This window comes from Manis pentadactyla, chromosome 7 (genome assembly GCF_030020395.1).
Source record: "Manis pentadactyla isolate mManPen7 chromosome 7, mManPen7.hap1, whole genome shotgun sequence".
Taxonomy (NCBI): domain Eukaryota; kingdom Metazoa; phylum Chordata; class Mammalia; order Pholidota; family Manidae; genus Manis; species Manis pentadactyla.
Window position 1 is genome coordinate 65789680 of NC_080025.1, and position 23121 is coordinate 65812800.

Genomic DNA, 23121 nt, shown 5'->3' on the forward strand with positions numbered 1-23121 from the left:
TAGTAAGTATTTTTAACTCACATACCACACTTCCAAAGGCAATGTGTACTGGGTTGAACTGTGTCCCCCCAAAAGCTAGGTCCAAGTCCTAATCCCTGGAATCTGTGAATGTGACTGTATTTGGATAAAGGTCTTCCCAGTTGTAATTAAGTTAAGCATCTCAAGATGAAATTGGACCCTAATTCCAGTTACTTTTCCATATGAGAAAGAGAAGGAAATGACAAACACAGGGAAGAATGCCATGTGAAGATACAGGAAGAAATTAGAGTTCCATTGTCCCATACTAAGGAATGACTGGAGCCCCTGGAATCTGAAAGAGGCAAAGGAAGGATTCCCCCCTAGAGCCTTTGGAGGTAGTGTGGTTCTGCTGACACTTTAATTTTGGACTTCTGACCTGTAAAACTTTGAGAGAATAAACTTCCGTTGTAAGTCACCCACTTTAGGGCAATTTATGGCAACCCTAAGCAAACAGTACCTTATACAATCAACTCCCCATTCTAAGAGATAAAATAACAGTAAAAAACTACATCCTATGAGGTTAGTAACAAACATTTGGACCCAGGTAAGGTGAAATTGTGATTGTAATTTATGAATTAATTAGGTTAAGCTCAGGAATGTTCTGTATTTTTTATTAAAAATATGAAGGCAAAGTGCTAATGAATTATTATATGTATATTTTGACCTTACCTCATGAAAGGCGCCCTAATAAACTTTCCTAGTGCATATTTAGGAATGACCTGGAAGAGAAATACACAAAATAAATGAAAATTTGAGTCTGTATTTGAAATACTAGGAATAACCCTTGATAGGCTAGAAAGAATAGAACAAGGTTGATGAAATTTTCTTAATGAAACCATAGTCCTCCACTGCAGTCAGTGTAAATGTAAGAGGAGATGAAGGAGGGGATGTACTGATTACTTACTTGCATAAGGGTCAGTGGTGTAAATACTCTAGTGTTGCATAACTGAGACGTCCCTGATTTTACCAACAGGGTAACAGCAGTGATTGAAAGACTCCAGATTCATGAAGAGTGGTTTAGAACCACCTCAAGTTCTCAACATCCCATGAAACAAATACAGCAAGAGTTGGAAAAACACTTCCTTCTGGATTAGAGGGAGTGGCTCAAACATGCTCAAATCAACAGATTAGCTGGTAGGGCTGCATTCTAATTTAATAATTTATTGTCACCTTATACCCTTATGGTGTACGCTGGGGTGGAATGCTCTGGAGATGTCACTGTTATATAGAGATTATTAAGACATGAACTGGGTATTGAGGAATGCACACTGTAGTTTTGATAACACAGTTTTTCTTTGGATCAGCTTGAAAAAATATGCTTTCAGGTTTAGCTTCATCATTATCCTGGGTTTTGACTCATAATTTTCCTGATTCTCCATTCCTATTTCACAGTATTCTTAGTTATGTTAACTGACAAGGAATGCAATCAAAAAATTGTATAGAGAACCTACTAGTGACATTATGTAGTTAACAGTCAATTTTAAGACTATAACTTAGCAATTTTTTTATCATCTTTATATATAAATATATTTCTTTTTCCTAAAAATCTATACAAATCTTAGTGTACCGCTCAATGAATTTTGACATACACATAACACACATGCATAGACTCTCTCATGCAACCATTAGTCAGATCAAGATATTCATGCAACCATTAGTCAGATCAAGATATTGAGCATTCTCACTAATTTTTTCCCCTTCATCTATTTCACCCAACCTCCTATTCCTCTCCCCTGTGGTAACCACTAGTCTGTTCTATTTCTGTTTTGTTTTTTTAGATTCCACACATAAATGAAATCATATGGTTTTTGTTTCTCTGACATTTCACTTAGCATAATACCCTCTAGATCCATCCATATTGCCACAAAAGGCAGGACTTCATTCTTTTTTATGGTTGACTATATTACCTTCTATAAATGTACCACATCATTTTTATCCATTCATCTACTGATGGACATTTAGGTTGCTTCCATATTTTAGTTACTGTAAGTAATGCTGCAGTAAATATAGGAGTGCATAAAACTTGTCAATGAGTGAGCTTGCTTTCTTCAGGTAAATTCCCAGAAGTGGAAATATGGTATTTCTATTTTTTGTCCTTTGAGAAACCTCCATGCTGCCATCCATAGTGATGGCACCAATTTATAATCCCAGCAGCAGTCTAGGAGGGTTCACTTTTCCACATCTTCACAAAAATTATTTTTTCTTGTCTTGTTGATATTAGCCACACTGATATGAAGTGATACCTCATTGTGGTTTTGATTTGTATTTCCCTGATGATTAGAGATTTGAGCATCTTTGCATGTGTCTGTTGACCATGTGATTGTCCTCTTTGGAAAAATATCTGTTCAATTCCTCTGCCCATTTTTTAATCAGATTAAAAATCTGGGTTTTTTTTGGTAATGAATTGTATGAGTTCTTTATATGTTTTGGATATTAGCTCCTTACATATCATTTGCAAATATCTTTTAACATTCAGTAAGTTGTCTTTTCATTTTGTTGATGGTTCCCTTTAATGTGTAGAAGCTTTTTAGTTTGATGTACTCACACTTATTTATTTTTGTTTTTGTTTCCTTTGCCTGGGCAGACACATTCAGAAAAAAATTGCTAATGCTGATGTTCAGGAGTTTACTGCCTGTTTTCTTCTAGGAGTTTTATGGTTTTAGGTCTTATATTTAGGTCTTTAATCCATTTTAAGTTTATTTTTGTGTTTGGAATAAGAAAGTGATCCAGTTTCATTCTTTTGCATGTAGCTGTCCAGTTTTCCCAACACCATTTATTAAGGAGACTGTCTTTTCCCAATTGTATATTCTTGCCTCTTGCCTTAGATTTTTTGGCCAAATAGGTGTGGGTTTATTTCTGGACTCTCTTTTCTGTTCCATTAATCTATGTATCTGCTCTTGCACCAGTACCATACTGTTTTGATTACTGTAGCTCTGTAGTACAGTTTGAAATCAGGGAACGTTATACCTTCAGCTTTGTTCTTCTTTCTCAAGATCGCTTTTGCTATTTGGGATCATCTGTGGTTCCATACAAATTTTACAATTATTTGCTCTAGTTCATTGAAAAATACTGTTGATATTTTGATAGGGATTGCATTGAATCTCTAGATTGCTTTGGGTAGTAAAGCCGTTTTCACAATATTAATTCTTCCTATTCATGAGCATGGAATAGTTTTCTATTTATTTGTATCTTCAGTTTCTCTCATCAATGTCTTACAGTTTTCAGAGTACAGGTCTTTCACCTCCCCAGTTAGATTTATTCCTAGGTATTTTATTCTTTTTGATGTAATTGTAAATGGGGTTGATTTCTTAACTTCTCTTTCTTCTAGTTCCTTATTTGTATATATAAAAACATTTCAATAATTATATATGTTTGTATATACATGTATATATATATGGCATCTAATATGTACTTATCTATAATCAATAATGTAAGTTTGGTGAGATTGCTTTGCAATGTCACTGTTTTCTTCAGTTTAATGCCATTTGGGTGTAATAACTCTCACCACAAAGAGGTTGAAGTATCAAGGCAAGAAAGAATAAATTTTTACAAAAACATGTCCATACAATTTTGCCCAATTACAGACTATGTTGTGTTAGAGACAGATAAAATAACAATTGGATTTGATATTTCTTCCCCTGCCTGTGTTGCTCATCCTAATTATGTTAGAGATCAAAGTGTGTTACTCCTCTCCATTCATTTTCCTCTGCCACCTCATTTAGTGCCTAGGTTGTCTTGCTCCTACTGGTTGGGAGACACCTAATGTCTTTCTTGAGGCTCTGCTGAACTTGGAATTTAAGGGAATATAAGGAAGTCCCCATTAGTAACCTAATAGCTCAGTATTAAACTTTCTCCTAGGATTTTGATCTGTTTGATACGAATAACTTTCTTATTTAAAAATAATCCATCTCATCTGCTAGTTTCTCTATGCCTTTTGCCTGGCTCACTTTGGCTAATCTCAGAGTTCTTATTCTTAATTCTGATCCAATTCCTGTGACTGGCTCCCTCCTATAATACTATCCAAATTTCAGGATTCTAAAGTAATTATTAAAAAAACATGTATGAGTGGATTCTTGAGTTACAGATGAAATAGTCTTGGAGCTGCTGGTTAATGTTTCCTATGAGGTTCTCCTGATCTGATGGTTTGTACTGAAAGGAATCAGTGCTAATTTAGTGAGTGAAGAAGAAACCATCTAGAAGATGTGACAGCTTTAGTCATTAGTTAAACTGAGGTGAAAATATTAATAAAAAATTAACTCAATATTTGACTACTAAAAGCATTCTTGTGATTCTGGCAATACCAGAAAGACCATGACTATTAGGATATTGGGTACTTATTTTACTAAAAGTGGTACTATTCATTAAGCCCCTATATCCTGATAGTACTATATCATTAACAATTGTTTCAAATATTGCAAAGGAAATGTGACAATTTACAGTTGAAGATACTGAAACTCTGTGATGTTAAGTAAATCTCCTAAGGTCACACTAGCAAAAATCAAACCTACAGCTGAAACAAGTTTGTTTTAAAAGAACCCCATGCTTTCTCTTTTCAAAAAATATACTACATTTTCATCAATTATAACACAGATATGTTCTAAATATTATGGCAGTTTGTAGAAGGTAGTATAATTCTTCTTTAGAACATCAGAAAAGGCCCCAGGAAGGCCATGTGAACTGAGTGTTGAAGTTAAGTAGCAGATAATAGGGGAGGTTAGGAGAAGTTGTGGGAATCCTGTGCTCAGGCACTGAAACATGAATTAGTATGTTGTATTTGAAGAACTGTAGGTAGTTATAAGGCTTGAGGTAAAACTGCAATATTTTTTGGTGTTGGGATGGGAATAGGGGAAATATGAGGTTAGGTTTGGGCAGTTCAGCTCCTATTTGTTTCATATTTCCTCCTAAAGCATTTATATTTTATTTAATGGGCAATGGGAAGTTGCTAAATGTTTTCAAACAGGGGAAGGATGTGATAAGAGGTGAATTTTAGAAAAATAAAATAGTGTAGAGTATGGCATGAAGTAGGAAAAAAAGGCAGGGAAAACAATTGAGAACCATTTAAATCATTTGAGCAAGAGTTGATGAAAGTGTGAAGCAAGAAAGCAACACTGGGTAGAGAAATAGAAAAATGAAAGGTATTTAAGAGGTAAGTAGGCTTGTCAAAATTTGGTAATTTAATGACACTCAAGATTCTAGTTTAGATGACTAGACCTCTCTGACTAGGCCTTGAGATGCAGAATCAAAATGGGGGGAGGGTGTATATTGAGAAATAGATAATAATTATTTTCTTGGCTTGTATTTAAGACATCTAGGAATGAATAAACAATGGCAACTGGAAATTTGGACCACATAGAATATGAAAAGACATGAATTTAATAAAATCGGGTAAATAAAGAATTTAGAGTGAAATAAATAGACAGCTAAGGATGAAATTCTACAAACATCAATAGTCACAAGACAGGTAAGTAGGAAGACTTTGAGTAGTAGTAGAAAGAGGAAGTGAGTAAGCAGGAAGACACTGGAACACTAAAACCCAGAGAAGTCTTGAGGTTTTTTTGGGGAAGGGATTTTTTTAAATTGAGGCAAACTTGACATATAATATTATATTAGTTTCAGGTGATTTGACAATTATAAACATTATAGAATGCTCACCATACTAAGTATAGTTACTCTACGTCGCCAAACAAGGTAAATACAATACTACTGACTCTATGCCCTATGACGTATTCTTCATCTCTGTGACTTACTGATTTTATAGCTGGAAGTTTGTACCTCTTAATCACTTTCACCTTTTTCACCCATCCTGTTCCTGCTACCCTCTGGCAATGATTAGTTTGTTCTCTGTATTTATGAGTCTGTCCCTGTTTGGTTGGTGGTTTTGGTTTTTAGATTATACATGTGAATGAAATTGTATGGTATTTTTCTTTCTCTGTCTGACTTATTTCACTTAGTATAATATCCTCTAGGCCCAATAATATGGCATTGTGTGTGTGTGTACATGTGCATGCATGTGTGTATACACATCTTTATCCATTCATCTATTGAGGGACACTTAGGTTGCTTCTATATCTTTGCTATTTTAAATAGTGCTTCAGTAAACAGAGAGGTGCATATATCTTTTCAAATTCATATTTTCATTTTTTCCTGGTAAAGACCTAGAAGTGGAAATACTGGATTATATGGTATTTCTACTTCCAATTTTTTGAGGAACCTCCCTACTGTTTTCCATAGTGGCTGCAGTAATTTGCATTCCCACTGAACAAAGCACCAGGGCCCCCTTTTCTCTATATATCCTCAACACTTGTCACTGTCTTTTTTAATCTAGCCATTCTGATTGATGTGAGGTGATACCTCATTGTGGTTTTAATTTGCATTTCCCTTATGATTAGTGATTTGAGCATTTTGTCATATGTCTTTTACCCATTTTCTCTGGTTATGTCTTCTTTGGAAAAATGTCTATTCAGGTCCTCTGCCCATTTTATAAAATCAATTGTTTGGGTTTTTTGTGTTCAGTTGTATGAGTTCATAACCCCTTATCAGATACATTTGAAAATATCTTCTCCCATTCAGTAGGTTACCTTTCATTTTGTTGATGGTGTACTTTATTGTGCAGGAGCTTTTTTAGCTTAACATAGTCACACTTGTTTATTTTTACTTTTGTTTCCCTTGCTTGGGGAGACAGATCCAGAAAAATATTGCTAAGGGCAACATCTAAGTGTTGACTGCCTGTTTTCTTTCAGAGTTTTATGATTTGGGGGTCTTAACATTTAGGCCTTTAATCAATGTTGTGTTTATTTTTGTGTAAGAAAGACGTCCAGTTTCATTCTTTTGTATGTAGAATCTAGTTTTTCCAATACCCCAAAAGAAGAGACTGTCTTTTTCCAATTGCATATTGATTAGATTAATTGGCCATATAAGTGCAGGTTTATTTCTGAGCTCTTTATACTGTCCACTGATACCTGAGTCTGTTTAAATGCTATTACCATACTGTTTTGATTACTGTAGCTTTGTAGCATTGTTTGAACCTTCAGCTTTGTCCTTTTTTCTCAAGATTGCTTTGGTAATTTGGGATCTTTTGTGGTTCCATACAAATTTTGGGATTATTTGTTTTCTGTGAGAAATGGTATTGATATTTTGATAGGGATTGCATTGGATCTGTACATTGCTTTTGGTAGTATGGACATTTTAATGGTATTCTTCTAATCCATGAGCATGGTATATCTTTCCATTTATTTATGTCATCTGTATTCTTTTCCATCAGTGTCATACTTTTCAGTGTATAGGTCTTTCACCTCCCTGGTTAGATTTATTCCTAAATATTTTATCCTTTTTGATGTAATTGTAAGGAATTTATTAATTTCTCTTTCTGCTAATTTGTTATTAGTGTATAGAAATGTTAACACATGTCTGTACAATGATTTAGTATCCTGCAACTTTACTGACTACATTTATTTGTTTTAACAGTTTTTTGGTATAGTCTTTATTTTATACATAAAGTTTTCTATGCGTAGTATCATGTCATCTGCTGATAGTGACAATTTTATTTTTTCCTTAACAACTTGGATGCCTATTCCTTTTTCTTATCTGATTGCCATGGCTAGAACTTTCAGTACTATATTGAATAACAGAGATGAGTGTACATCCTTGTCTTGTTCTTGATCTTAGAGAAAAATCTTTCAGCTTTTCACCATCAAGTATGTTAGATGAGGGTCTATTATTTATGGCTTTTATTTTATTGAAGTATATTCCTTCTAAAATCATTTTGTTGAGAGTCTTTATCCTGAGTAGATACTGAACTTTGTCAAGTGATTTTTCTGCATCTATTCAGATGATTATGTGATTTTTATACTTCATCTTATTAATGTGATGTATTACATTAATTGCTTTGTTGATATTAAACCATTCTTACAACCCTGGAAAAGACCTCATGAGCATGGCGAATGATTATTTTAATTTACTGTTGTATTCAGTTTGCTAATATTTCATTGAGGATTTTGCATCTATGTTTATTAGGGATGTAAGTCTATAATTTTCTTTTTTTGTAGAGTCCATCTGGTTTTGGTATCAGGCCAATACTTGACTCATATAATGTATTTGGGAACATCCGTTTCTTTTCTATTTTTCGGAATACTTTGAGAAGTATAGGAATTAACTCTTCCTCAAATGTTTGACAGAAATCACCTATAGAGGCATTTTGTCCTGGACTTTCATTTATTGGGAGTTTTTTTATTACCAACTCAGTGTCATTACTAGTAATCTGTTCAGAATTTATATTTCTTCCTGATTCAGTCATAGAAGATTGTATATTTCTAGAAATTTATCCATTTCTCCTATATAATCCAATTTTATGGCCTATAGTTTTTCGTAGTAGTCTTTTATAATCCTTTATATTTCTGTGAAATGGGTTGTAACTTCTCTTTCTTTTCTGATTTTGTGTTGTCTCTCTTCTTTTTCAATGGGTTTAGGAAAAGATTTATCAGTTTGGTTTATCTTTTCCAAACACCAGCTTTGTCTCATGGATCTTTTCTATTGCTTTTCAGTCTCTAATTATTCTCTGTTATTTCTGCTTTAATCTTTATTATTTCCTTTCTTTACTACTTTGGGCTTTGTTCTTTTTTAGTTCCTTTAGGTATAGGGTTAGGTTGTTAATTCGAGATTTTTCTCATTTTTTAAAATAGGCCTCTATCACTATAAACTTCCCTCTTAGAATTGCTTTGCTCTGTTCCAATGATTTTGAACCATTCTGTTTCCATATTCATTTGTTTCCAGGAATTTTTTTATTACTTCTTTAATTTCCTTGTTAACCCATTGGTTTCTTAGGATCATGTTTATCCTCCTTGTGTTTATAAGATTGCTTTCTAGGTTTTTTTTCTTGTAATTGATTTCTATTTTCATACTCTTGTATCTGGAAGTGATGCTTGATATGATTTCAGTCTTCTTAGATTTATTGAAACTTGTTTTGTGGCCTAACAAGTAATCTATCTTGAAGAGTGTTCCATATGCACTTGAAAAGAATACATATGCTCCTGTTTGGATGGGATGCTCTGTATGCATTTGTTAAATCCTCCTGGTCTAGTGTGCCATTCAAACCCAGAATTTCCTATTGATATTCTGTCTGGATAATGTGTCCATTGATATAAGTGGGGTATTAAATCATCTGCCATTATTGTATTTTTTCTCATCTGTTATTATTTGCTTTACATATTTAGGTGCTCCTATCTTGAGGTACATAGATATTTACAATTTTTATATCCTCTTGTTGGATTGATCCCATTGTCATTATGTAATACCCTTCTTTGTCACTTGTTTTAGTTTGTTTTGAAGACTTTTATCTGATAAAAATTTTGCTACCCCAACTTTAACTTCCATTTTCATGGCATATCTTTTTCCATTCTTGGCTTGAAGTCTGTATTTTTAGTTCTGAAGTGAGTGTCTTGTATGCAGCATGTATATAGGTCTTGTTTAATTATCCATTCAGTAACCTTATGTCTTTTGACAGGAGCATTTAGTCAAATTTACATTTATATCGTGAGTAATTATTTGTAGTTATGTACTTATTGCCATTTTGTTGATTGTTTCCTGGATGTTTTCATAGTTGTTCTTTCTTGCTCTCTTCCCTTGTAATATGATGTGCTTTTGTTTGTTTTTAGTGTTGTGTTTGGATTCTTCTCTTATTTTTTTGTGTATCTATTATAGTTTTGTGGATTGTGGTTATCATGAAGTTCATATATAACATCTGATTTATTTAGCTGTCTGTATTTAGTTTTTGGTAATTTAAGTCCAAATTCATTCTAAAAGCGCTACTTTTTTGTTTCTACCTCCACATGTATGTAATGATGGCATATTTTACATCTTTTTATTTTGTGTTTTCTTCACTAATTTTTGTATATATAATTTACTGCTTTTGTCTTTTAATCATCATGCTAGCTGTATAAGTAATTGCTCTACCTCATTTACTATTTATTTTAACCAATGAAATTTTCCTTCTCATAATTTACTTACTTCTTGCTATAGCCTTTCCTTTTCTCTTTAAAGAAGTCCCTTTAACTTTTCCTGTATGGATGATTTAATTGTGTTCCTCCATGGGAGGAAGTGAACTAAGGTCCTCCTACTCTGCCATCTCCTCCTGCTTCTTCTGATAATTCTTGAGTTTAAAAAAGATGGAAGATGATGGATAGAAAACACTGAGGTTGGAATGTCTTCAAAAACAGTTTTAGAGTAGAGGTAGAGATGAAATTTCAAGAGATTGGAACCAATAGTAGGAAAACAAGTGGTAATTGAGCACAGAAAAATTCCAGGAAGGATTATAATAAAAGGAAAAGAGAAAATGGAAAATGGGTAAAGGGAAGCATTCTTGCTGAGAGAAACTTAAGTATAGGCCCACCAATGATTCAGAATTTCTTTTTGCACAACCCAAGATGTTATCTAAGGTTGAAGATTCTCCTCGAGCTAACATCACCATTTTCAGTCTGTATCTGATGTGTTCAGATATCTAATTTTTTTGTCAAAATTGATATATATATTTGATATATAATATTGTTTAAGGTGTACAACATGTTAATATGACACATTTATATTTTATAACATGATTGCTATAATAGTGATAGAACCTTTTTCACATTACATATTTAGTTGTTGGAATAATTAAGTTCTAATCTCTTTTGTCTTTGATGACTATAACACAATATTGTAGTCTATATTCATTATATAGTACACTAGATCTTTAGGACTTATTTACAACTTGTATTTGTACCCTTAAAAAGTATGTCTTATGTCACCATCCCGCATCTCTGATAACTGCCATTTAAATTCCACATATAAGTGATATCACACAGTACTTTTCTTTCTCTGACTTACCTTTCTTACACAATGTGCTCAAGATCTGTCCATGTTGTTGCAAATGGCAGGATGTTCTCCTTTCTCATGCTGAGTAATATTCTGTTACACACACACCACTTCTTTATTTATCCACTGATGGGTACTTAGATTGTTTCCATATATTGGCTATTATGAATAATGCTGCAGTAAATGTGGGTGTGCATATCTCTCTGCAATATCCTGTTTTAATTTCCTTTGGTTATATGTCCAGAAGTAGACTTGCTGGATCATGTGATATATTTTTAATATGTGGAGGCACCGCCATATTGTTTTCTAGTGGTTATACCCATTTACATTCTTCCCAATAGTGCACCAGTATTCCTTTTTCTCCATATCTTCACCAACAATTGCTATTTCCTGCTTCTTGGCAATAGCCATTATAACACATATAAGGTGATAACTCTTTGGCTTTTGATTTGCATTTACCTGATGATTAGTGATATTTAGAATTTTTTCATGTACCTGCTGTCTTCTTCAGGAAAATGTCTTTCTCTGCCCATTTTTAAATCAGATTGTTTTTGTTTTGTTTTTGCTACTGAATTGCATGAGTTCTTTATGTATTTTTAATAGTAAACCCTTATCTGAGTTGAAAAAAGTTTAACCTATTCAATAGGTTGCCTTTTCATTTTATTGTTTCTTTTGTTATGCAGAAGTTTTTAAGTTTGATGTAGTCCCATTTGTTGATTTTTGCTTTTGTTGTTCATGCTGTTGGTGTCATATCCCAAAAAATTGTTGCCACATCCAATGTCAAGGAACATCTTCCCTAAGTTTTCTTCAAGGAATTTTATAGCTAGGTCTTATGTTTTAGTCTTGATCCATTTTCAGGTAAATCTTGTGAGTGGTATGATTGTGGTCCGATTTCATTGTTCTGCATGTGGTTTTCCAGTTTTCCCAATACCATTTGTTAGAGAGACTATCCTTTCCACATTGGGTGTTCTTGGCTCCTGTGTCAAATATTAGTTGACCAAACATGTGGCAGGTTAATTCTGAGTTCTCTATTCATTTCCCTTTGTCTATGTGTTTAGTGCCATACTGTTTTTGTTACTGTAGCTTTGTATTATAGTCTGAAACCAGGAAATGTGATACCTCCAGCTTTATTCTTTTTCCTCCAGATTGTTTTAGCTATCACAGTCCTTTGTAGTTCCATACAAATTTTAGGATTTTCTTTTTCTGTCATTTTGTGAGGAACGCCATTGGTATTTTGATGGAGAACACATTTAATCTCTATATAGCTTTGGGTAGTATGGACACTTTAACAGTATTAATTCTTCAAATTCATGAAACAGGATGCCTTTTCATTTGTTTGTATCTTCTTTGATATGTTTTTTTCCAGCAAGGTCTGATTTGGGCACCTGTTCTGTTTTTTCCTAGTTTGTCTAAGTAGGACTTCTAGTATTATATTGAATAGTAGTGGAGAGAATGGGTGCCTTTCTCTTGTTCCTGACCTTAGAGGAAAAGTTTAAATTTGCTCCCCACTGAGTGTAATGTTAGCTGTGGTTTGTCATTTATGGCCTTCATTCTGTTGAGGTATGTTCCTTCTTTATGCAATATCAAAGGTTTCTATCATGAAAGGATGTTATATTTTATAATGCCTTTTCTTCATCTATTGAGATGTTCATGTGATTATCTTTCATTCTATTAATGTGATGTATTACATTTATTGGTTTGTGTATGTTTGCACCCTAGGTATCTTTGCATCCCAAAGATAAATCTCCCTTGATTGGTGTATAATTGTTTTTAATGTGATCTTAAATTCAGTTTGCTTACACTTTGTTAGGAATTTTTGCATTTGTATTCATCAGGGATATTGGTCTGTTGAATTGTTTCCAAGATTTGGATTAAGACATTCAGGACATTTTGGATCTTCCATCTACCTTCTTCACAGCTCAGTCACTAAACCCACTTTTGTTTCTGTGAGGCCTTGTTCTCCTCTTCATCTTCTGTTCCTTATTACTAAGATCTTTTATCGCAAAATGTTTTTCTTAGAGTTAGCAATAATATGTTTATTTACATTACTTTTTGGATGAATTGTTTTCCCTTTTTTCCCTCTGCTCTCCTACAGCATGTGCTGTTTGTATTTCTTATCATTGTCATCATTGTGTCCCTAGTGCCCAGCAGAGTGAAAAATATGAACCACTGGCAATATTCCTCACACTTTAGGAATCCTCTTGATGCCAAATTTCTATAGGCACTCCTGAAATCATCTGCATCAGATGATTGAGCTTGTGAGATAAGTAGAGTCTGAGCAAGTATTCGTGATTATTATCATTGTTTTTGTATATAAATACTGAGTCAATAATAAATGCATACAGACAAGGAATAGAAAGTTAGAGATGTTATATAACATGCCCAAGTTGGAGAGATGGGATGTGGACCCAGGCAATCTGGCTGCAGAGCCTGGAATCTCTACCATGTATCACACATGGTCTCTTTTGCCTCAGATTTCTTGGAGGTTCTGTAGACTATGCCAGACCAGTTGTCTAAAATCAATCTGAAATATCTGCCTTTTAAGTGGGTTTTTAAATTTTTGATTAGCTTTTCATTTTATTAAGGAATAGCCATTATTTAATAAAATACAATATGTATAGAAACCAAATTGTCAATACCGTTTCCTAATTTTATTTGGACTTGCAGTATCATTTGCCATAAGAATGAACCTGATTGACAAAATTCTCTGATAATATTTATAGAAATATGTGTTTCAACTATATGAAACATTCGATAACATTAATATGACTTAAATAGAAATAGAATCTCCTATCATAGAAGTTGTCCCAGAGGGGCGGAAGATGGCGGCGTGAGTAGAGCAGCGGAAATCTCCTCCCAAAACAACATATATCTATGAAAATATAACAAAGACAACCCTTCCTAGAATAAAGACCAGAGGACACAGGACAATATCCAGACCACATCCACACCTGACAGAACCCAGCGCCTCGCGAAGGGGGTAAGATACAAGACCCGGCCCCGCGGGAGCCGAGTGCCCCTCCCCCCAGCTCCTGGCGGGAGAAGAGCAGGCAGAGCGGGAGGGAGACGGAGCCCAGGGCTGCCGAACACCCAGCCCCAGCCATCCGGGCCAGAGTGCAGGGCCCTCGATACTGGGAAAACAGGGCAGCAAGAACAGTAAGCAGGCACTGGAGGCTGGGCGACAGAGGACATAAGAAAAGCGCGCGACCATTTTTTTTTTTTGCTTTTTTGCTGCTTTGTTTTGGCGAGCGCTTTTTGGAAGTCTTAAAGGGACAGGGACCCCAATACTAGGGAAACAGGGCAGAAAGACCAGTGAGCAGAGGCCTGAGGCTGGCACCGGAGAATAAAGAAAAACGAACGACCACCTTTTTTTTTTTTAATTAAAAAAATTTTTTTTTCTTTTTTTTTTTATGGTCGTTGTTTTGTTTTGGCGGGTGCTTTTTGGAAGTCTTAAAGGGGCAGGGCGGGTCACTTAATCCAGAGGTAGGGAATCCGGGCTCTCTGGGCACCCTAACCCCTGGGCTGCAGGGAGCAGGGAGGCCCCTTACGGAGATAAATAGCCTCCCAGCCGCTCCTGCTCCAACGCGACTCCACCATTTTGGAGTAGCTGCCAGAGCCAGGCCACGCCCACGGCAACAGCGGAGATTAACTCCATAGCAGCAGGGCAGGAAGCAGAAACCCAGTCTGCGCGCAGCTGCGCAGCACAAGCCACTAGAGGCCGCTGTTCTCCCAGGAGAGGAGGGCCACAAACCAACAAGAAAGGAAGTCCTTCCAGCCGTCACTCGTCCCAGTTCTGCAGACTATTCCTATCACCATGAAAAGGCAAAGCTACAGGCAGACAAAGATCACAGAGACAACACCAGAGAAGGAGACAGACCTAACCAGTCTTCCTGACAAAGAATTCAAAATAAGAATCATAAACATGCTGACAGAGATGCAGAGAAATACGCAAGAGAAATGGGATGAAGTCCGGAAAGAGATCACAGATGCCAGAAAGGAGATCGCAGAAATGAAACAAACTCTGGAAGGGTTTATAAGCAGAATGGATAGAATGCAAGAGGCCATTGATGGAATTGAAATCAGAGAACAGGAACGCATAGAAGCTGACATAGAGAGAGACAAAAGGATCTCCAGGAATGAAACAATATTAAGAGAACTGTATGACCAATCTAAAAGGAACAATATCCGTATTATAGGGGTCCCAGAAGAAGAAGAGAGAGGAAAAGAGATGGAAAGTATCTTAGAAGAAATAATTGCTGAAAACTTCCCCACACTGGGGGAGGAAGTAATCAAACAGACCACGGAAATACACAGAACCCCCAACAGAAAGGATCCAAGAAGGGCAACACCAAGACACATAATAATTAAAATGGCAAAGATCAAGGACAAGGAAAGAGTGTTAAAGGCAGCTAGAGAGAAAAAGGTCACCTATAAAGGGAAACCCATCAGGCTAACGTCAGATTTCTCAACAGAAACCCTACAGGCCAGAAGAGAATGGCATGATATATTTAATACAATGAAACAGAAGGGCCTTGAACCAAGGATACTGGATCCAGCACGACTATCATTCAAATATGACGGTGGGATTAAACAATTCCCAGACAAACAAAAGCTGAGGGAATTTGCTTTCCACAAACCACCTCTACAGAACATCTTACAGGGACTGCTCTAGATGGGAGCACTCCTAGAAGGAGCACAGCACAAAACACCCAACATATGAAGAATCGAGGAGGAGGAACAAGAAGGGAGAGAAGAAAAGAATCTCCAGACAGTGTATATAACAGCTCAATAAGCGAGCTAAGTTAGGCAGTAAGATACTAAAGAGGCTAACCTTCAACCTTTGGTAACCACGAATTTAAAGCCTGCAATGGCAATAAGTACATATCTTTCAATAGTCACCCTAAATGTTAATGGGTTGAATGCACCAATCAAAAGACACAGAGTAACAGAATGGATAAAAAAGCAAGACCCATCTATATGCTGCTTACAAGAAACTCACCTCAAACCCAAAGACATGTACAGACTAAAAGTCAAGGGATGGAAAAACATATTTCAAGCAAACAACAGTGAGAAGAAAGCAGGGGTTGCAGTACTAATATCAGACAAAATAGACTTCAAAACAAAGAAAGTAACAAGAGATAAAGAAGGACACTACATAATGATAAAGGGCTCAGTCAAACAAGAGGATATAACCATTCTAAATATATATGCACCCAACACAGGAGCACCAGCATATGTGAAACAAATACTAACAGAACTAAAGGGGGATATAGACTGCAATGCATTCATTCTAGGAGACTTCAACACACCACTCACCCCAAAGGATAGATCCACTGGGCAGAAAATAAGTAAGGACACGGAAGCACTGAACAACACAGTAGAGCAGATGGACCTAATAGACATCTATAGAACTCTACATCCAAAAGCAGCGGGATATACATTCTTCTCAAGTGCACATGGAACATTCTCCAGAATAGACCACATACTAGGCCACAAAAAGAGCCTCAGAAAATTCCAAAAGATTGAAATCCTACCAACCAACTTTTCAGACCACAAAGGCATAAAACTAGAAATAAACTGTACAAAGAAAGCAAAGAGGCTCACAAACACATGGAGGCTTAACAACACGCTCCTAAATAATCAATGGATCAATGACCAAATCAAAATGGAGATCCAGCAATATATGGAAACAAATGACAACAAAAACACTAAGCCCCAACTTCTGTGGGACACAGCAAAAGCAGTCTTAAGAGGAAAGTATATAGCAATCCAAGCATATTTAAAAAAGGAAGAGCAATCCCAAATGAATGGTCTAATGTCACAATTATCGAAATTGGAAAAAGAAGAACAGATGAGGCCTAAGGTCAGCAGAAGGAGGGACATAATAAAGATCAGAGAAGAAATAAATAAAATTGAGAAGAATAAAACAATAGCAAAAATCAATGAAACCAAGAGCTGGTTCTTCGAGAAAATAAACAAAATAGATAAGCCTCTAGCCAGACTTATTAAGAAGAAAAGAGAGTCAACACAAATCAACAGTATCAGAAACGAGAAAGGAAAAATCACGACGGACCCCACAGAAATGCAAAGAATTATTGGAGAATACTATGAAAACCTATATGCTAACAAGCTGGGAAACCTAGGAGAAATGGACAACTTCCTAGAAAAAAATAACCTTCCAAGATTGACCCAGGAAGAAACAGAAAATCTAAACAGACCAATTACCAGCAACGAAATTGAAGAGGTAATCAAAAAACTACCAAAGAACAAAACCCCCGGGCCAGATGGATTTACCTCGGAATTTTATCAGACATACAGGGAAGACATAATACCCATTCTCTTTAAAGTTTTCCAAAAAATAGAGGAGGAGGGGATACTCCCAAACTCATTCTATGAAGCTAACATCACCCTAATACCAAAACCAGGCAAAGACCCCACCAAAAAAGAAAACTACAGACCAATATCCCTGATGAACGTAGATGCAAAAATACTCAACAAAATATTAGCAAACCGAATTCAAAAATACATCAAAAGGATCATACACCATGACCAAGTGGGATTCATCCCAGGGATGCAAGGATGGTACAACATTCGAAAGTCCATCAACATCATCCACCACATCAACAAAAAGAAAGACAAAAACCACATGATCATCTCCATAGATGCTGAAAAAGCATTTGACAAAGTTCAACATCCATTCATGTTAAAAACTCTCAGCAAAATGGGAATAGAGGGCAAGTACCTCAACATAATAAAGGCCATCTATGATAAACCCACAGCCAACATTATATTGAACAGCGAGAAGCTGAAAGCATTTCCTCTGAGATCGGGAACTAGACAGGGATGCCCACTCTCTCCACTGTTATTTAACATAGTACTGGAAGTCCTAGCCACGGCAATCAGACAAAATAAAGAAATACAAGGAATCCATATTGGTAGTGAAGAAGTTAAACTGTCACTATTTGCAGATGACATGATACTGTACATAAAAAACCCTAAAGACTCCACCCCAAAACTACTAGAACTGATATCGGAATACAGCAAAGTTGCAGGATACAAAATCAACACACAGAAATCTGTGGCTTTCCTATATACTAACAATGAACCAACAGAAAGAGAAATCAGGAAAACAACTCCATTCACAATTGCATCAAAAAAAATAAAATACCTAGGAATAAACCTAACCAAAGAAGTGAAAGACTTATACTCTGAAAACTACAAGTCACTCTTAAGAGAAATTAAAGGGGACACTAACAGATGGAAACGCATCCCATGCTCGTGGCTAGGAAGAATTAATATCGTCAAAATGGCCATCCTGCCCAAAGCAATATACAGATTTGATGTAATCCCTATGAAACTACCAGCAACATTCTTCAATGAACTGGAACAAATAATTCAAAAATTCATATGGAAACACCAAAGACCCCGAATAGCCAAAGCAATCCTGAGAAAGAAGAATAAAGTAGGGGGGATCTCACTCCCCAACTTCAAGCTCTACTATAAAGCCATAGTAATCAAGACAATTTGGTACTGGCACAAGAGCAGAGCCACAGACCAATGGAACAGACTAGAGAATCCAGACATTAACCCAGACATGTATGGTCAATTAATATTTGATAAAGGGGCCATGGACATACAATGGCGAAATGACAGTCTCTTCAACAGGTGGTGCTGGCAAAACTGGACAGCTACATGTAGGAGAATGAAACTGGACCATTGTCTAACCCCATATACAAAAGTAAACTCAAAATGGATCAAAGACCTGAATGTAAGCCATGAAACCATTAAACTCTTGGAAGAAAACATAGGCAAAAACCTCTTAGACATAAACATGAGTGACCTCTTCTTGAACATATCTCCCTGGGCAAGGAAAACAACAGCAAAAATGAGTAAGTGGGACTATATTAAGCTGAAAAGCTTCTGTACAGCAAAAGACACCATCAATAGAACAAGAAGGATCCCTACAGTATGGGAGAATATATTTGAAAATGACACATCCGATAAAGGCTTGACATCCAGAATATATAAGGAGCTCACACGCCTCAACAAACAAAAAACAAATAACCCAATTAAAAAATGGGCAGAGGAACTGAACAGACAGTTCTCCAAAAAAGAAATACAGATGGCCAACAGACACATGAAAAGATGCTCCACATCGCTAATTATCAGAGAAATGCAAATTAAAACTACAATGAGGTATCACCTCACACCAGTAAGGATGGCTGCCATCCAAAAGACAAACAACAACAAATGTTGGCGAGGCTGTGGAGAAAGGGGAACCCTCCTACACTGCTGGTGGGAATGTAAGTTAGTTCAACCATTGTGGAAAGCAGTATGGAGGTACATCAAAATGCTCAAAACAGACTTACCATTTGACCCAGGAATTCCACTCCTAGGAATTTACCCTAAGAACGCAGCAATCAAGTTTGAGAAAGACAGATGCACCCCTATGTTTATTGCAGCACTATTTACAATAGCCAAGAATTGGAAGCAACCTAAATGTCCATCAATAGATGAATGGATAAAGAAGATGTGGTACATATACACAATGGAATACTACTCAGCCATAAGAAAAGGGCAAATCCAATCATTTGCAGCAACATGGATGGAGCTGGAGGGTATTATGCTCAGTGAAACAAGCCAAGCAGAGAAAGAGAAATACCAAATGATTTCACTTATCTGTGGAATATAAGAACAAAGGAAAAACTGAAGGAACAAAACAGCAGCAGAATCACAGAACTCAAGAATGGACTAACAGGTACCAAAGGGAAAGGGACTGGGGAGGATGGGTGGGTAGGGAGGGATAAGGGGGGGAGAAGTAGGGGGGTATTAAGATTAACATGCATGGGGGGGGTAGGAGAAAAGGGAGGGCTGTACAACACAGAGAAGGCAAGTAGTGATTCTACAACATTTTGCTATGCTGATGGACAGTGATTGTAAAGGGGTTTATAGGGGAGACCTGGTATAGGGGAGAGCCTAGTAAACATAATATTCGTCATGTAAGTGTAGATTAGTGATAGCAAAAAAAAAAAAAGGGCAGTTCCTGTGTGGTAACCTCCAACGAGTTCTACACACGGGTATAAAGGGCATATAAAAGTGTAGGCAAAGGGTCTGTTTGTGTTTATACAGAGGATCAAAGCCTAATTGGGCTACCCCGAAAATGAACTAAGATACGATATGAAAAAGAACTTCCAACATCAGCACTCTCTGGAAGACTCATGCCAGAAGATGATCATCAAAAAACCCCAACAAAGATCCACGCATTGCTACAGCTGTAGATGCACTCATCCCACCAGTTCCTGGACTTGCCATGGGAATGAGGAAGGAGATATCTAAGCTGGCCTGTGCATACAGTAAAACAATAAAATTGGACTGGATCTATACTGTTGGAACTCAACCAAGAATTTTGAGAAGTGCAAATTGTAGCGCTCCAAAATCTTACAACTACAGACTATTTACTGTTAAAAGAACATATGGCATGTGAACAGTCCCCAGGAATGGGTTGTTTTAATTTGTCTGATTTCTCTCAGACTGTTCAAGTTCAGTTGGACAATATCCACCATATCATAGATAAGTTTTCACAAATGCCTAAGGTGCCTAACTGGTTTTCTTGGTTTCACTGGAGATGGCTGGTAATTACAGATATGCTTTGGTTATGTAACTATACTCCTATTATGTTAATGTGTGTGTGCAATTTAAGTAGTAGCTTAAAACCTATACATGCTGAAGTTACTCTACAAGAAGATATATCAAAGAAATAATCAATCTTCCCATGTTTTCTTCCGCCTGCTACTTCTATAGCTTTTCTTCTTCCTTCCTAATTACAACCCTTAAATAGAATTCGTGCCTCATATCAAATTTACCGAGTATCATAACTCCTTCAAGTGGTAAAGATACCTCAAGACAAATGCTGGGCATAGAAGCCACAGGGCATAAATATGCAAAGAAATAAAAAGCTAACTTTTTCAAACAATAAGGCTTCTCTCTCACTTACCAACTTCACATTTCCCTGTGTGGCCCTGGAAGATGACTGGTTAGCCAGAGACGGGTAAGATTCCTCAAGGGAGGAACAACCTAAGACAGGCACAGTCGCAGGGGGGCCATCAGGTGAGAAATTGGGGATCAACAGAGGTAAGGCTTAGAACCTCACCCCCCCGTTCTGAGAGAAATCTTCTGCATACGTGGATGTTTTATTGCCCTGGTCTAGCTTGGATTAACACATAGTCTACAGGCACACACCTGATCATCTACATTTGCTCTCTTACAACACTAAACTATGTTTTCTACCTTTATCTTGTATCTACCTACCACTTCAGCATTTTATTAAAAATAATAATAATAGAGAAATGTGGTATCCACATATAAATCAAGTATAAAAACCAAATGAGTATTCATATTTGAACTGACTGTTTAGAGTTCTTAATGCATGAGCAAAACGGAAAGTTTCTGTGATGACTGCCCTTGTACTGTTCACTATGTAACTTATTCATTATGTAAGAATTTGTTCTACATGTAAAAACTTGTTTGTTATGCCTCAGAAGATTGGAGACTGACAAAAATTAGGCTTGGGGTGGATTAATGATTGTGCATTGAGCATTGACTCCCCTATACAGAATTTTATTGTCGTTAACAACCATTTGATCAATAAATATGAGAGATGCCCTCACAAAAAAAAAAAAAAAAAAAGGACAGACTTCCAATGGTAAAATAAATTAGTAACCGGGATGTAATGTATAGCATAAGGAATATAGTCAAGATATTGTAACAGCCTGGTAGGGTGATAGCTGGAACCTAGAATTATGTATATAAATGTTCTACCACTGTGTTGTACACTTGAAACTCATGTAATGTAATACTGTGTCAACTACCCTTCAATAAAAAATAATTATTTAAAAAAAAAAAAAAAAAAAAAAGAAGTTGTCCCAATACTGGTCCTGATCATCAATCACAACCAATGAAAACTTTGTTATCAGCTAGTCAGCTATCTTATCTGGATTCAAAGAAAAAAGTAAAATATTAAAAAGTAGTCTTCAAAAAGATTACAATTGAGTTGGAATCATAAGGTATGTTCCAAAAATCATGTTCAAAAGGGTTTGTTGAAAACTGAATCAATAAGTAGGGTTAATAAAGCATAATTCGGAAAAAACCTACATAAGGATTGTCATACCAGTAGTCTAACATGCCCTCAAGAAGTGTAATGCTGGCTGCACAGAACACCTGAGATTCTAAATTAATTAGAGTGAGTCCTGAGTATCAGTATTTAAAGCAAAACAAAGCACAACAAAAATTCCAATAAGGGTTTCTAAATGAGTCAGTGTTGAGAATCATTATCATGGCATATATATTCTTAGGCAGCAGAAACCATATCTTCTCATCTTTATATCCTGAGCATTGTACAAGAGTTCATTCACAATATTTTTGAAGTGCAGTCTTTCATTTTCTCCTCTGAACTGCCTGTCTCATCTTTGCCCCTAGCATCTTAAACTTTAGAACCCTGGGAATTCTAAACTTTGTCCTTTCTTTCAGTACAAGTGAAACATGAAGTTCTTCCCTTTTCTCCTTCTAAATATTTCTAAAACAAGTCTATTTTTCTCTATCTAGTTTCCTACGCCAGTCAACAATAGTTTCGCACCTTGACAATTTCTTAATAGGTCTCCTTTAAACAACTGGTTTTCCAGTTATAGCAGTAATGTTAAATTTCTTTTTGAAATACATTTTTTAAAAAGTCCATTTAAATACTATTAAACAATATTGTAGATTGTTTCCCAATTTATAGCAAATTCTATGAGTGCTCTGTGAATAACTCTTTAAAATACAAAGAATATGAGAATCAAGAAATGCCCAAGAATGTGAATTAATTTGGACCTCACACCAGTAACTAAAAACTTTTGTGTAGTAGCCTAAAACTAAAGGTCAGACATTCTATACCTTTTAGATATAACAATATGAGACCTAGTTGAGTGTATTGAAGAGACTGTCAATGTGTCTTTGACTGTACAAAGGAATATTTTAATTTTAGGTGTATAAACTATAGGAAATAATAGGGCTAATGGGCAGCAGTGGATGGTTGATTTTCCTTGTTTTAAATAGAAGTGTCAGAAATGTGTTTGCAGGCAGAGGAAAATAAGCATGCAGCAAGGGGAGACTGAGTATGTTTGAGAAAGGAGACCTGGTGAAGCAAGGTCCCAAGGGAAGAAGTGGGATAGGATCAAGACGACTGATAGAGGAAATGAAGGTCTCAAGGGAGCTGGAGGATTG

The 23121-nt window shown here is 36.1% G+C and overlaps 1 long non-coding RNA gene across 1 annotated transcript in view; it reads left to right on the forward strand.

The window, feature by feature from the left end:
* The window catches only part of LOC130684276 (uncharacterized), a 131002-nt gene that overhangs the window by 64918 nt on the left and 42963 nt on the right, over positions 1–23121 (forward strand). The gene's annotated exons all lie outside the window — the stretch shown is intronic.